Source organism: Rattus norvegicus, chromosome 3 (assembly GCF_021556685.1).
Source record: "Rattus norvegicus strain SHRSP/BbbUtx chromosome 3, alternate assembly SHRSP_T2T, whole genome shotgun sequence".
Classification (NCBI taxonomy): domain Eukaryota; kingdom Metazoa; phylum Chordata; class Mammalia; order Rodentia; family Muridae; genus Rattus; species Rattus norvegicus.
Genome location: NC_141536.1, coordinates 16133503 through 16146717, shown reverse-complemented (window position 1 = coordinate 16146717; position 13215 = coordinate 16133503). Strand labels below are relative to the sequence as shown.

General features: G+C 46.6%; 1 long non-coding RNA gene across 1 annotated transcript; it reads left to right on the top strand.

Moving 5' to 3' along the window:
* Positions 1 to 936: 936 nt before the first annotated feature.
* Positions 937 to 7194, top strand: LOC120101526 (uncharacterized). The gene is made up of 2 exons (XR_015683486.1): positions 937 to 1358; positions 4159 to 7194. It is a non-coding gene; the product is annotated as an uncharacterized LOC120101526 (long non-coding RNA).
* The last annotated feature ends 6021 nt before the right edge of the window (positions 7195 to 13215 follow it).

Genomic DNA, 13215 nt, shown 5'->3' with positions numbered 1-13215 from the left:
GCTTACCTAGGAAGCGCAAGGTCCTGGGTTCGGTCCCCAGCTCCAAAAAAAAAAAGAAAAGAAAAAAAGAACCTGCTTCCAGTATTCAGTTAACACCTGGTTCATCGAGTCTCCTCTCCTGTTCTCTTCATCCTGGGGCTTAAAATGTTCAAGTTCTGTTAAGGTCCATTTGGGTGACATGTCACAAGTGATAAGTAACACCTTCAATCTGCCACTTACCTGAACTTCTACACGTCTTCTCCCCTTCGCTTTCTTTACCTGAGTCATGCCTGTGCTTGCAGCTGTCTGTCTGTCTATCTGCCTGTCTGTCTGTCTGTCTGTCTATCTATCCATCCATCTATCATATATCTCTCTTTATCTTTGTCTCTGTCTCCATCTCCATCTATCCGAATCTGCGTCTGCGTCTCTCTCTCTCTCTCTCTCTCTCTCTCTCTCTCTCTCTCTCTCTCTCTCTCTCTCTCTGTCTTCTCTATATGCCATTCTTATCCCCTGGAGCCACACCCTGCTCCTTTGGCTTGCACTTAGCCTGCCTCATGACTGTGACTGATCAGATTGTCTCAAATGCACACACACACACACACACACACACACACACACACACACACACACTCCTCAAAACACTCCGCAGCCCTGGGCCTCCTCTAACAGAAGCTTCTACCATGACCTTTTGCTGCTTCTGGGCCCGCCATGATGCCTCCCTCCCTCCCTCTTAGACTCAAGGAGAGAAAAGAAAAGAACCCTTCTATTGGAAGCCCACTGGGCCTGACCACAGCTTCCCCACCCACTCTCTGGTCACATGGGTCTTACCCTTAGTTGAGCTGTGCTGGGGTCCCTGCCAGCTGCTTGCCAGAGGTTCAGCTGAAACAAGGCTTCTCTGTGTCTCCCCAGCCTCCTATTCCTCCAGGATTTCTGAGGCTCACTGTTTTCCTGTGCCCCTCCCCACACTCATGCTTTCTCCCATTCAATGCTCCCTGTTGCCATTCCTCTTCCTTCCTCCCATTCTCTCTCTGTCTCTCTCTGTCTCTCTTTCTGTCTCTCTCTGTCTCTGTCTCTGTCTCTCTCTCTCTCTCTCTGTCTTTCTTTTTCTCTTTCTCTCTTTCTGCTTCTGTGTGCGTGTCTCTCTCTCTCTCTCTCCCTTTCTCTCTCCTCTCCCTCTCCCTCTCTTTGTCCTTCTCAACATTTCTTCCTTGTCCAGTCTGGCTCTGGCCCTAAGGCCCAGCTTCTCTCCCTGGCACTGACATCCTCCCAGGGTCTCTGCCTCCTTCCACGGTCTGTCTTAGGATGTGTGCCTGGCTGATGGAAGCCCAGGTGTGGTGTGGCCCCGTGGCCGGCCGGATCGCCTGCTGTCTAACGCTCTGGTAAGGTTACTATTTATCTAGTGCAACCGAAGTTGGCGCGCACATCTGGCGCCTGGTACTTAGCGCAATTATTTATGATTTCTACCAAGATTTAAAAGCTCATCGCCGGCCTTGTAATGCAGTAACTGATTGCGCTGCTAATGTAATTAAGAAAAGATTATGATGTCCACGTGGCGTACCAGATGGTGGCATTCATAGTAATCGGCGTGCGCAACTGGCAGACAACTGCACAAGGGCAGCAGAACAGAGGCAGCTGGAGACCTCCATCTTCCTTGTCACTCAGAGAGGAAAGGGGCAGCCCGGTGTGGACAGCACAGGTTGACAGGAAGTGGAGACGGGTCTATCTCTACCAGCCTCCTGCTATGAGGTTGTTGTGTTACATACAGTTGCCGCCAGAGTACACACACTGAAAGTGCTGCTCAGACACAATCAAGCAAGAGCACACGTGGGTAGGTACACATGGATCACCATAAACACAGAACTCGTTTCTTCACTTATGCAAAAAAAACTTCAATGGTGTACCTGGCTGTCCTCAGCTCTGAGATTACATCAATAAAGACTCTCGGAGTTGGGGATTTAGCTCAGTGGTAGAGCGCTTGCCTAGGAAGCGCAAGGCCCTGGGTTCGGTCCCCAGCTCCGAAAAAAAAGAACCAAATAAATAAATAAATAAATAAATAAATAAATAAAGACTCTCATGGTCCTCTCAACCTGTGAAGCCCAGTAGATGAGATGTGATCAGGTACTCAGGAATAAATGCAGAATCGATTGTAAGCAAGGTCACGAATGGATGTCAGGTGACCGAGGTGTGCTGCCCCGGAGAAATTAGCCAGGGAGGTCATGGGAAGCTTCTCTGAGGAAGTGACAATGGAGGTGAATCCTGAAGAACCAAAAACTCAGTGGGTTTCAGCAGAACTGCCCAAAGACCGTGGGGTTGGAAATCGCGCATCAAACGCTGGAGTCTAATAGAAGGCCAGGGACCAAGAATGGAGGTGGAGAATTTGAAGAGGCAGAATAAAAATTGGACAGCAATAATTTAAATAATGCTAGCATAAGAAGAGTGGTGTGGCCAGACATGAGGACAATTAATCTGTAGGACATCGGGAGAGTCAGGAGCAGACGCATGCAGTGTGGTTTCTTCATGTGGATGCGGTGGGGCACAGAGGCCCAGCTCAGGAGCTGGCCACCTTGTTCTGAGATAGGACGTCTCACTGGTTGGAACCTAGGGCTTTTGGTTAAGCTGCTTGACCAGGGAGCCCTAAGGATCTGCCTCCTCAGGATTGGGATTGAGACTGTGTGACATGGGGCCTGGCTTCGTGTGTGACTATGGGGACTCACAGTCCTCAGGCACTGCCTCACTAGCTCTGTCCAGTTGAAACCTTTGAAGGAGTTTGTTTCATCTTTCCACTGCTGGGGATTGAACCAGGAATGTGTGCATGCTAGGCAAACACTCTACCACCAAGCTACCTCCCCAGTTCATGCATGTTCTTAACCTGGGAAGGAACGTGTGTGTGTGTGTGTGTGTGTGTGTGTGTGTGTGTGTGTGTGTGTGTATCTTTCTTCGTGTCTGTGTATGAGAGAGTGTGTGTTTATCTGTGTGTGCTTCCGTGCATGTCTTTGTGTCTATGTCTGTGTGTCTACGTCTGTATATGTGCCTGTGTGGGCTCATGTGTGTGCAACCATGTGCAGAGAGGATGCCTGCAAAGACAAGAAAAGAGTGTTGGATTCTCTGGAGATGGAGTTATATGTGGTGTGAGGCAAACTGAGGTCCTCTGGAAGAGCAGCAAATGCTCTTAACTTCTGAGCCATCTCTCCAGCCCTGGGAGTGATCTATTCAGTGCTGAGTCCGCCCATGGCAAACAAGGGTTTCTTGATCCTTGCCACACATGACAACAGCCCCAGATGATCAGCAAGTAACAACAATAGAATGAAGAAGCTTTGGCGAGACAGGAAGGAGGCCATCTTAGCACCGAGGACCAGGCCAACATGTCTGAAACTACCACACCAAGCTGAGGAGAGAATATAAACGTGTAAATCGAGTATGTATTCCAAGAAGATCATAGAAAGTGGGTAAACAGCTATGGGAAGCAGAGAGATGTGTACATGCACACTTAACAAGGAACACCAGGCACACGCCTGTCATCCAGCATTCATAAAACAAAAGCATAAAATCGATCGCAGCAAAGTCAAAGCCAGCCTGGTCTACGTAGCAAGCTCCAGGCTATCCAGGGCTATATAGTGAGAGCTAGCCTTAAAAAACCAAACCAGGGGTCAGGTGTGATGCACACACCTTTAATCCCAGGGCTTGGAAGGCAGGTGGATCTCTGAGTTGGAGGCCAGCCTGGTCTATATAGGGAGTTTCAGGACAGCCAGGGCTACATAGAAAGACTGTCTCACAAAACCAAAACCAAAACAAAAATCTCACCAAGCCAGGGCCTTGAGAGACAGCTCGGTGATAAAAAGCATATACTGCCCTCGCAGAGGACTTGAGCTGAGCATTCAGTAGCCATGCATGGTGGTTCACACTTGTGTCACACTTGTGACTCCAGCTCCTCGGGATCTGGCGCCCTCTTCTGGCCTTTGTGGGCATCTACACTCAGGTGCACATACCCACACACAGACACACATGCACACATGATTTAAAAATGAACTAAAAGTCGACTGACCAAACCTCCAGACCACACTCCAGTCTACCCAATATCCTGCAGTCACTGGCTGACCAGAGGAAGCTGGCACACTGGGCCACCAAATATTCCCTAATTGGCGGCTGCTTAGCCCTAACCTTCTGCTTCTGCTCCTCCAGCCCATGTCCTGTGACGAGAGCTTCTGGAAACAAGTGAAGATTTCTAGAAATCCCTTCTATCAATTTTCCCGTGGGTGCTGAAAGACAGAAGAGCGAGCACATGGTCAACTGGACCGCAACGGACAACGCAGTCTCCAGTTCACCTCAGCTTTCACTGAATGTTGAAAACGCCCTCTAACAGTGAAAGCTAAGTATGGGGCAGGCTAGCGATCTCATCCCTCCAGAAGTTGAAGAAGGGGGTTCCGAGTTTGAGACCAACCTCGGCAACACAATGAGAGTCTGTCTGAAAACGAATTAAGTTTTTAAATAATGGACTTGTACACACCTTCAATCCCAGCACTGGAGAGGCAGAGGCAGAAGGATCCCTGTGAGTTTGATGCCATCCTGTCTACATAGTGAGTTCCAGGACCACCAGGATAACCTGTCTCAAAACAAACAAAAATGGATTTGTTATGCAAATCCTTTGCAGCCCTGCAAAGGAATCTGTACACTTTTTGTAAAAGTGACAACGTGTGCTAGGGAAAGTGGTCGAGATGCATAAGAGCCCGTTCTTTTTTTTTTTTTTTTTTTTGGTTCTTTTTTTCGGAGCTGGGGACTGAACCCAGGACCTTGCGCTTCCTAGGTAAGCGCTCTACCACTGAGCTAAATCCCCAGCCCCAAGAGCCCATTCTTAAAAAAAACGATATTGGCATCAGCCCACCTGGGGGTGTATGTCTGTGTGTGTGTATATGTGAGATACATATAAGTTTCTGAGATATAAACATTAGATGCATGTACACATAAATCTATGTAGATCAAGTATGCACGTGTGCAGATCTGAGTGCATGTTTGTGTACTACACAGAAAATGAGAAAACGCTCTGCTGTTAAAGACACCCAAAATGGTGGAAACGGTTATTACTGCCTAGGAGAATTCCAGGCATCACTTATTTTATTCTTTATAGATTCATGGGTTGTCTGAAAAATTTTAGATGTGCATAAATTGCCTTCTCAATTTTTTTTGTAGCATCTGTAACTGACCTCAAGCTTACAGAGATCTCCTTCTCCCCACCCCCAGTGCCAGGATTAAAGTCATTTATTGCCACACCCAATCTTGCACCTTTTTGGTTGTGAGCCTAGCCTTTAATGGCTGAGCCATCTCTCCAGCCCATCTTGCACCTTTTTGAAGTAAGACATTTTCGGCATACAAAGCATATTGACAATGAAATGAACTAGCATGAGACTGTCAACTAGCATACAACACAGGTAGCTTTGGTTAAGAGAAGAATTGTGCCAATTATTCCAACAAATGCTGTTCCTTACACTTCCAACGATATGGAGATGTGCAAAATATTCTCGACTTCACCAAGATTTTTGTTGAATTGCAAAAAAAAAAAAAAAAAAAGAATTCAAGTTCTTAAAAATGTATTGTGAGGAAATCAGAACTATATTCTATCTATTTGGACGGGTCTTTGATATAAGCACATAGGTTATGATCTGGGAGATGGACAGATTGGTAGAGTGCTCTCTGTGCACCGAGTTCAAGCCCTAGAACTGTACAGAAGAGTCAGGGGTGGTGGCTCTGGCCCTTGTGGTCTTAGCTCCAGGGAGGTAGAGACATGTGGCCTGCCCTACTTGGTGAGTTACAGAGCAGTGACAGACTTGGTCTCAAAAAAGTCCCAGGTAAATGGTTCCTGAGGAATGATGCTTGAAGTTGTTCTGTCTCCATGTGTACATGAACACACACATGCACGTGCGCACACACACGTGTACATGTACACACACACACACACACACACACATCACCACAATTCAACAAACAGTATTTCATTTTAGTAAGTGGGGGCGGGGGAGACTAATTAAGAAATCACAGGAGCAAAAGCGTCTCTCTCTGAGAATAAATGACAGAGGAGAATCCATTCCTAACAAGGCGTTTATATCATCCCTGCCAAGACTCAAGAAACATTTCAGAAGAGGGGGCGGAAAGAATGTAAAAGCCAAATGCTAGGGAGAACGGCTGTGAAATACAGAACACAGAGCCACTGTGGGTACCTGGAGGTCAGCACAAGAAAGGGCAGGCAGGCGTGGATGGAGGAGGGGCTTGCGAGGCCCCGCCCCTCGCTGCTGAACTGTTTCCTAGGGAAAGATTCGGGGTGAGGGGGAGTCCTTGCTTACCCAAGGAAGACCCAACCAGGCTCCCATGGATTGCTCCCATCCACGGCTCACAGAAATGACCCGGGTTAAATGAAGCGGGTCACAACACAAAATCAGAAATCATGACCTGGGAAAGGGAGGGGGCGGTGACGACAGGAATGGAAGGGAGATGAGAGGGTGTGGGGGGAGAAAGTCATCAGATTACATTATAGAGAAGCATGACATCGACAGAACACAAATTTGATAAGAAATGACAAAAAGCGGCAATCTGTAAGAAAATGGGATCGGATCCTAGCCTCATAGCACACATACAATTTAAACTCAAATAGGAAATAGCCCAAGGCAGGAACCGGAGGCAGGAGCGGAAGCAGAGACCATGGAGGGATGCTGCTTCCTGGCTTGGTTCCTTTGTGCTCAAGTACCTTTCTTACGCAGACGGGATGCCTGTGGATGGCACTGCCCTCAGCGGGCTGAACCTTCCCATATCAACTAACAGTTGATAGGATGCCTCATTGGCCTGGTGACAGGCCAGCCTGAACTGGACAATTCTTCAGCTGAGGTTCCCTCTTCCAGATGACTTGAGGGTCGCGTCACGTGGACAGTTGGGGCTAACTATGACATGCATCCATTTCTTTGCTTATGTTTTCTTTGTAATCATTCATTGCTAGCAGACTTCCTTCATGTCCTTGACAACAGCCTTAAAATATTTGCCTCTTAATTCTAAGGTGTGGGTCACCTTGAGGTTCAGCTCCACTGATAACCGTTCCTATTGCATATGAATTACATTATCTCATATCGTCATACATCTAATAGCTTTGGAATGTGAGTTGGTCACCGTCCCTTATTGGTACTATATTGTTTTGGGGAGGGAATGTACTACATAAAACTTAATTTTGGAAATTCATTCATTCATTCATTCATTCATTCATTCATTCATGTGTATCCCTCTGGAGGTCGGACAATGTTTGGAACTTGGTTGTCTCCTTCCACCACGTGTGTCCTGGGGCTCTAACTCAGACCATCAGGGTTCTTGGCAAGCTCCTTTATCCACTGAGCCATATAAAATTTAAATTTAAATTTAAACACGTTTAGATTTCCATAAACGGCATTAAAAGACACACAGTCAACTGGAGGCAAATGCGTTCTCGGTCCCTGTGACAGACAAAGGGTTAATTTTCAGCTCCTACAAATTGTTAAGAAAAAGACAAAGCATCCGACAGCAAACGGTTCCCAGGATGTGAATAGGCAGGAGAAGAGTAAACCCCAATGGCCAATAAACATATGGCTGGAGCTCCTCCACTCAGGGAAATGCAAATTAAAATAACAATGTGGTAGCGCTTCTCACCCATACGGTTGGCAAGGATTCAAGAGTGTTCACACCTACTCCTAAAGAGAATGGAAGAGAAAGTGGATTTTTAAGGATAGCTGAGGACAATAGAATTAATTCTGCCTGTTGGGGAAAGCAATATGGAACAAAACTATTTTAAACACACACACACACACACATACACACACACATGCACACACACATACATACACACATGCACATGCACACACACCCACACACATACACTCACACACGCACACACACATACACACTCACACATGCACGTGCACACACACATATACAGACAAGCATGCACACACACACACATACACGCACACACATACACACTCACACACACATACACACACATGCACACACACATGCACACACACATGCACATGCACACATACACTCACACACACACATACACACATACACACTCACACACGCACGCACACATATACACACACGCATGTGCACACACACGCATGTGCACACACACACGTATGCCATACGTATATCTTTCAACCGATATCCCTGCTCATAAGAATCTCTCAAAGAAATAAGCAAAAGCTCTCCGGTGTGGTGTGGGCATGGATGAAGGTGCTTAATGTAGCAGTTTTTACTGTGGCTAAAGAGCTAGAGAGAACTCATCTACAGGAGAATGTTTAAATCACGGCAGTTTCACATCACAGAAAAAAACAAGACTTAAAAGAAGAAGAAAACCAGCAGTAGGGTTTCCTCCGTGTATTGCAAATTGAGGAAAATAGGGCAGGGAGGTAATAGGGCTCTGTCCCGTAATAATCAGCCCTGAGTGTGTCTGACAGACAGGTGTGTGAAGTGTGCGGGAAGGCGCGTGTCAGGAACATTGAGATAGGTTGTGACAATAAATCACATAAATAGAGCAAACACCATTTTTAAATTATTGTTTTATGTGTGGGAATATTTTGCTTGCAGGTATGTTCGTGTGTGTGCCACGTGTGTACCTGGTGGCCAAGTCGGCCAAGGAGGGCCTTAGGTTCCCTGGAACTGGAGTTCCGGAAGGTTTGAGCTGCCATATGGGTGCTAGGAGAGCAGGCGGTGCCCCTAACCACTGAGCCATCTCTCCAGAGCCAGAACATATATGAAGAAACTATTTTTTGGGGCTGGGGATTTAGCTCAGTGGTAGAGCGCTTACCTAGGAAGCGCAAGGCCCTGGGTTCGGTCCCCAGCTCCGAAAAAAAGAACCAAAAAAAAAAAAAAAGAAACTATTTTTTACTATGAAGAAACGTTGTTAACTACACAAGTATAGAAGGCAAAAGGTAAAAACTAGGGAGCAACTCGTGCATCTGTTACTCAGGTGCTCTATCTTAATGAATGGACTCTGAGATTAACCATGTCATATATGCAAATATGTACACCCATAATATATATACATATGCATATGTATGTATGTATGTATCATGTACATGTGTGTTACCCAGGTATTCTATTTTAGTGAATGGACTCTGAGGTTAACTATAACATATATGCAGACATACACATCCATAATATATCTTATGTAATAAATATTTGCATGTATGTAGTGTGTGTGTGTATGAAAGAGAGAGAGAGAGAGAGAGAGAGAGAGAGAGAGAGAGCACACAGGTGTATCACTTACTTTCTATTACTGTGATAAAACACCATGACCAGAAGCAACTGACAGAAAGAAGAGTTAGTTTGGGATTACGGTTCCTGAGGGAGAGTCCACCATGGCTGGGAGGCAGGAGCAGGTAGCCAGGCTGGGAGGTTGAGAGGTCACATCTGCATCCACAAGCAGGAAGCAGAGCTTGAGCGAGAAGTGGGGTGAGTCTATAAACACCCAAAGCCTGCCCCCAGTAAAGTGCTTTCCCCAGCAAGGCTGCACTTTCTAAAGGTTCTATAGCAACACCTCCCCCCCCCCCATCCAAACAGCACCACCAACTCCGGACTAAACACTCTGATACCTATGAGAGACATTTCTCAATCAAACCACAATATGTATACACACATCTTTATTACATTTTTTTATTTTACATTTATGAGTGCTTGCACGTGTGTATCTCTGTGTACCCACATGTGCCTGCAGAGGCCAGAAGACAGCATCAGATCCCATGGAACTCTAGTCGCCGTGTAGATATTGGGAAACAACCCAGGTCCCCTGTAAGAGCAGCAAGTGCTCCTAAGCACTGAGTCATCTCTCCATGTCCCATACACTATATATATATATAGTGTGTATATATATATATATATATATATATATATATATATATAATCTGGAAAGGCTATTTTGTTGAAAATGAAAAAAGAGGAGGGAGTAACAGTTGGTAGGACACCACAAGGGGAGACAGACTTGCTCTCTTACAGGACTGGGGCTGTAACTCAGGGTCTTGTGCATGCAAGGCCAGAGCTCCACCTCAGATCTGCACGCCCAGCTCTTCCCTGATATCTAGGCTATGGCCTTGATGGTTTTGTGGGTATGCACTTATCCCAGATCTAATCCAGTTTTATATCGTGTGTACTTTCTGTATGTCAACCATACCAGAGAGTTTTGTTTAAAAAAAAAAATCCAAATGAAAGAAGAAAGACATGCACAGCAAGGTGATGTCCTTCTAGAAGTTTCTGAGTGACAGTGTCTGACCTGTCTGCTGCTCTGTCCTATGTCTCCCGCTGGGAGTCACTTAGTTTATGAAGAACTGTCTCCTAGCATGAAGTATCTCTGAAGGAGAGTGCACTCCAGCTATAGAGTACAGGGCTTCGCCTCCACAGCCTGGATCAGCACAGTGTAAGGAAGGGCACCCAGACGACCCAGTGAGGGGATCTGTCATCCCGGTGCTCGAAGCCACCCCACATACCATAAAGACTGCTGCAGGAATAACTGTGACCCCTCTTTATATGCTGAAGCCCCAAACCCCAGAGTATCTGGAAGGGAGCTTTCAGAGTTAGATGAGGTGATGAGGGGGAGGTCTCCTGATAGGATTAATACCTTTTTAATTTTTTGTTTAAGATTTGTTTTTATTTTATGTGCATGGATGTGTTGCCTGCCTGCATGTATGTCCTGCGCCTCATGCATGCAGTGCCCATAGAGACCAGTCTTCCAGCCATTAGATTCCCTAGAACTGGAGTTAGAGCTGTTTGAATAACCACGTGATCCTATGGACCAAGCCCGGGTCCTTTGCAAGAGCCATGCGAGAGGCTCCGTATCCCTGTATCCTACCCCTCAAGCTGTGAGCATCTCCCCAGCCCAGGGTTACTCACTCAGTGCCTTTCTGAAAAGGCCACTGCTGTCCTCCGTGTGCTGGAGGACACACTCAGAAGGTAACTGTCCACAGCCTGGGAGAGGGACCCCCAAGAAACGCAACCATCAGCGCCTGACCTTAGGAGTCTCTCTCCACAGAGCTGTGAGAAAATTGGCTTTTGTGGTTTGTTACCCAGTCTGTAGTTGTTCTTGTTCTTGTGCTGGTGCTGGTGGTAGTGGTGTGTGTGTGTGTGTGTGTGTGTGTGTGTGTGTGTGTGTGTGTGTGTGTGTGTGTACTTGCAATGACTGGTGATGAACTTGACCCTCTGGTTCTCTGGTGCTCTGAAAAGCTGGGAGCCACATGATTACACAGAGAGAGGCTATCATGAAGGCCTCCAAAATGGCTTTCTAACTGGAAGCCTTCACTCCCCCCCCCCCCAGTGATCTTTCTAAAATGCCCCTAATGCCACCAGCTAAACTTTCTAGCATCCATTAAAACTTGGTGTCTTGTTTTCAACACTTCCCTCCTAGACTGTGGGTTTGTTTTACACTGTTTCCATAGTTCACAGTCAGCGGCGACCCAAACTATGAGACTACTAAACTGGCAATCCCAGAGATGAGCAATCTTTGATTGTAAGCTCCGAATAGCACAGTGAAATCTTCTACCAACAATGCTATTCTGCCTGTGTATCCACTGTGTATGCTACCCACTTTGTGATGTAGACAGAGTTAAAGAACAGCCACCTTCTGCTCAGTGGACAAAAGACACACAGACTGAGATATGCTCACTTTTGAGTCCTCTTTGTTGAAGTGAATGGCTCCATCTCACCTGTGTCCTACCCTTGACAGCTTGGCTTGCATCTGTGTTATCTGCTGGAGACTATGGCTCTGACAATTCTCCCTTGATGTCCACTACCACCTGCCATTCTCTCCCTCTCCTGGGTCCTAGCTATCAGCATGCAAATGCCCCAGCCCCTGTAACTTCCCCTGCCTAGAGCTCCACTGGCCCAAGTACATCTTTGAACGGGAATCTGCCTGTGAATGCTGAAGGTCCTATTCCCCAATTGGTTCTTGGTCAGTCAATAAAGATGCTAGCAGCCAATGGCTGGGCAGAAGAGGAGGGCCTTCCAGCCTCCCACAGGTGGGCTAGGAGATAGAGAAGAGGAGTTTCACCATGCTTCGGAGGGAGAGCCACCAGGCCTGTGAGATCTTGGGTGGAGTGACTGCTTCCCGGACTGAGCCTGGGGTAGCAGGCAGGAGATTAGAAATGCAGCTAAACTAAGGGCAGATTTAGCATGCTGAGCAAGGAGAGGGTAACAGGGCGACTAAGCTGAGGGCAGGTTTAGAGGTGTTGAGCTGGGAGTGAAGGTAAAGGCATGTTAGCCATGGAAGCTTAGAAGTGTCCAACATTGAGCTAAAAAGAATATTAAAAATAAGCTTGTGTGTGTGTGTGTGTGTGTGTTGTGTGTGTGTCTGTGTGTGTGTGTCTGTGTGTGTGTCTGTGTGTGTGTGTCTGTGTGTGTGTGTCTGTGTGTGTGTGTCTGTGTGTGTGTGTCTGTGTCTCTGTGTGTGTGTCTCTGTGTCTGTGTCTCTGTGTGTGTGTCTCTGTGTCTGTCTGTCTGTCTCTCTCTGTGTGTATGTGTGTGTGTGTCTCTCTGTGTATGTCTCTGTGTGTGTCTCTCTCTGTCTGTCTGTCTCTCTCTCTCTGTGTCTGTGTCTCTGTGTATGTATATGTGTATCTCTGTGTCTCTGTCTCTGTCTCTCTCTCTGTGTCTGTGTGTGTCTGTGTCTCTGTGTATGTGTATCTGTGTCTCTGTCTCTGTCTTTCTCTCTCTCTCTCTCTCTGTGTATGTGTATCTGTGTATGTGTATCTGTGTCTGTGTCTGTGTGTGTGTGTGTGTGTGTGTGTGTGTGTGTGTGTGTGTATGATTCTCAGATCCAGGGAACCTGAGCAGTGGCTGGTAGCATGTCCAACCCAGAGCTTAAAACGGGGTAGTAGAAACTACGCACAACACATAGTAAGTAATAACTTGGGGTCATCTATGGGAAAGTAGACTCTAATAACATAAACGTTAGGTAATCTGCCCAGCTTTTCTGCTGTATAAGTTTTATTGTAACTATAGAAGTTGTGTGTGTCTTTTATCCAGGAACTGATATATTCAAAATGGTTCAAGGAGGGGTAGAAACCCCAATCGGGATTAAAAATTCCTACAACGTTTTGTTGTACAACATGAGGCCTAGTCTGGGTCCACTGGTCCCCAGCCCACTCTGGTGAGAGGTGCCAGCAAAACCAAGCATAGCAGGCACATGGGAGAGAAACTACTGGCGGATGCTCGGGGATGAAGGCCTAAAGTCTCACAGAA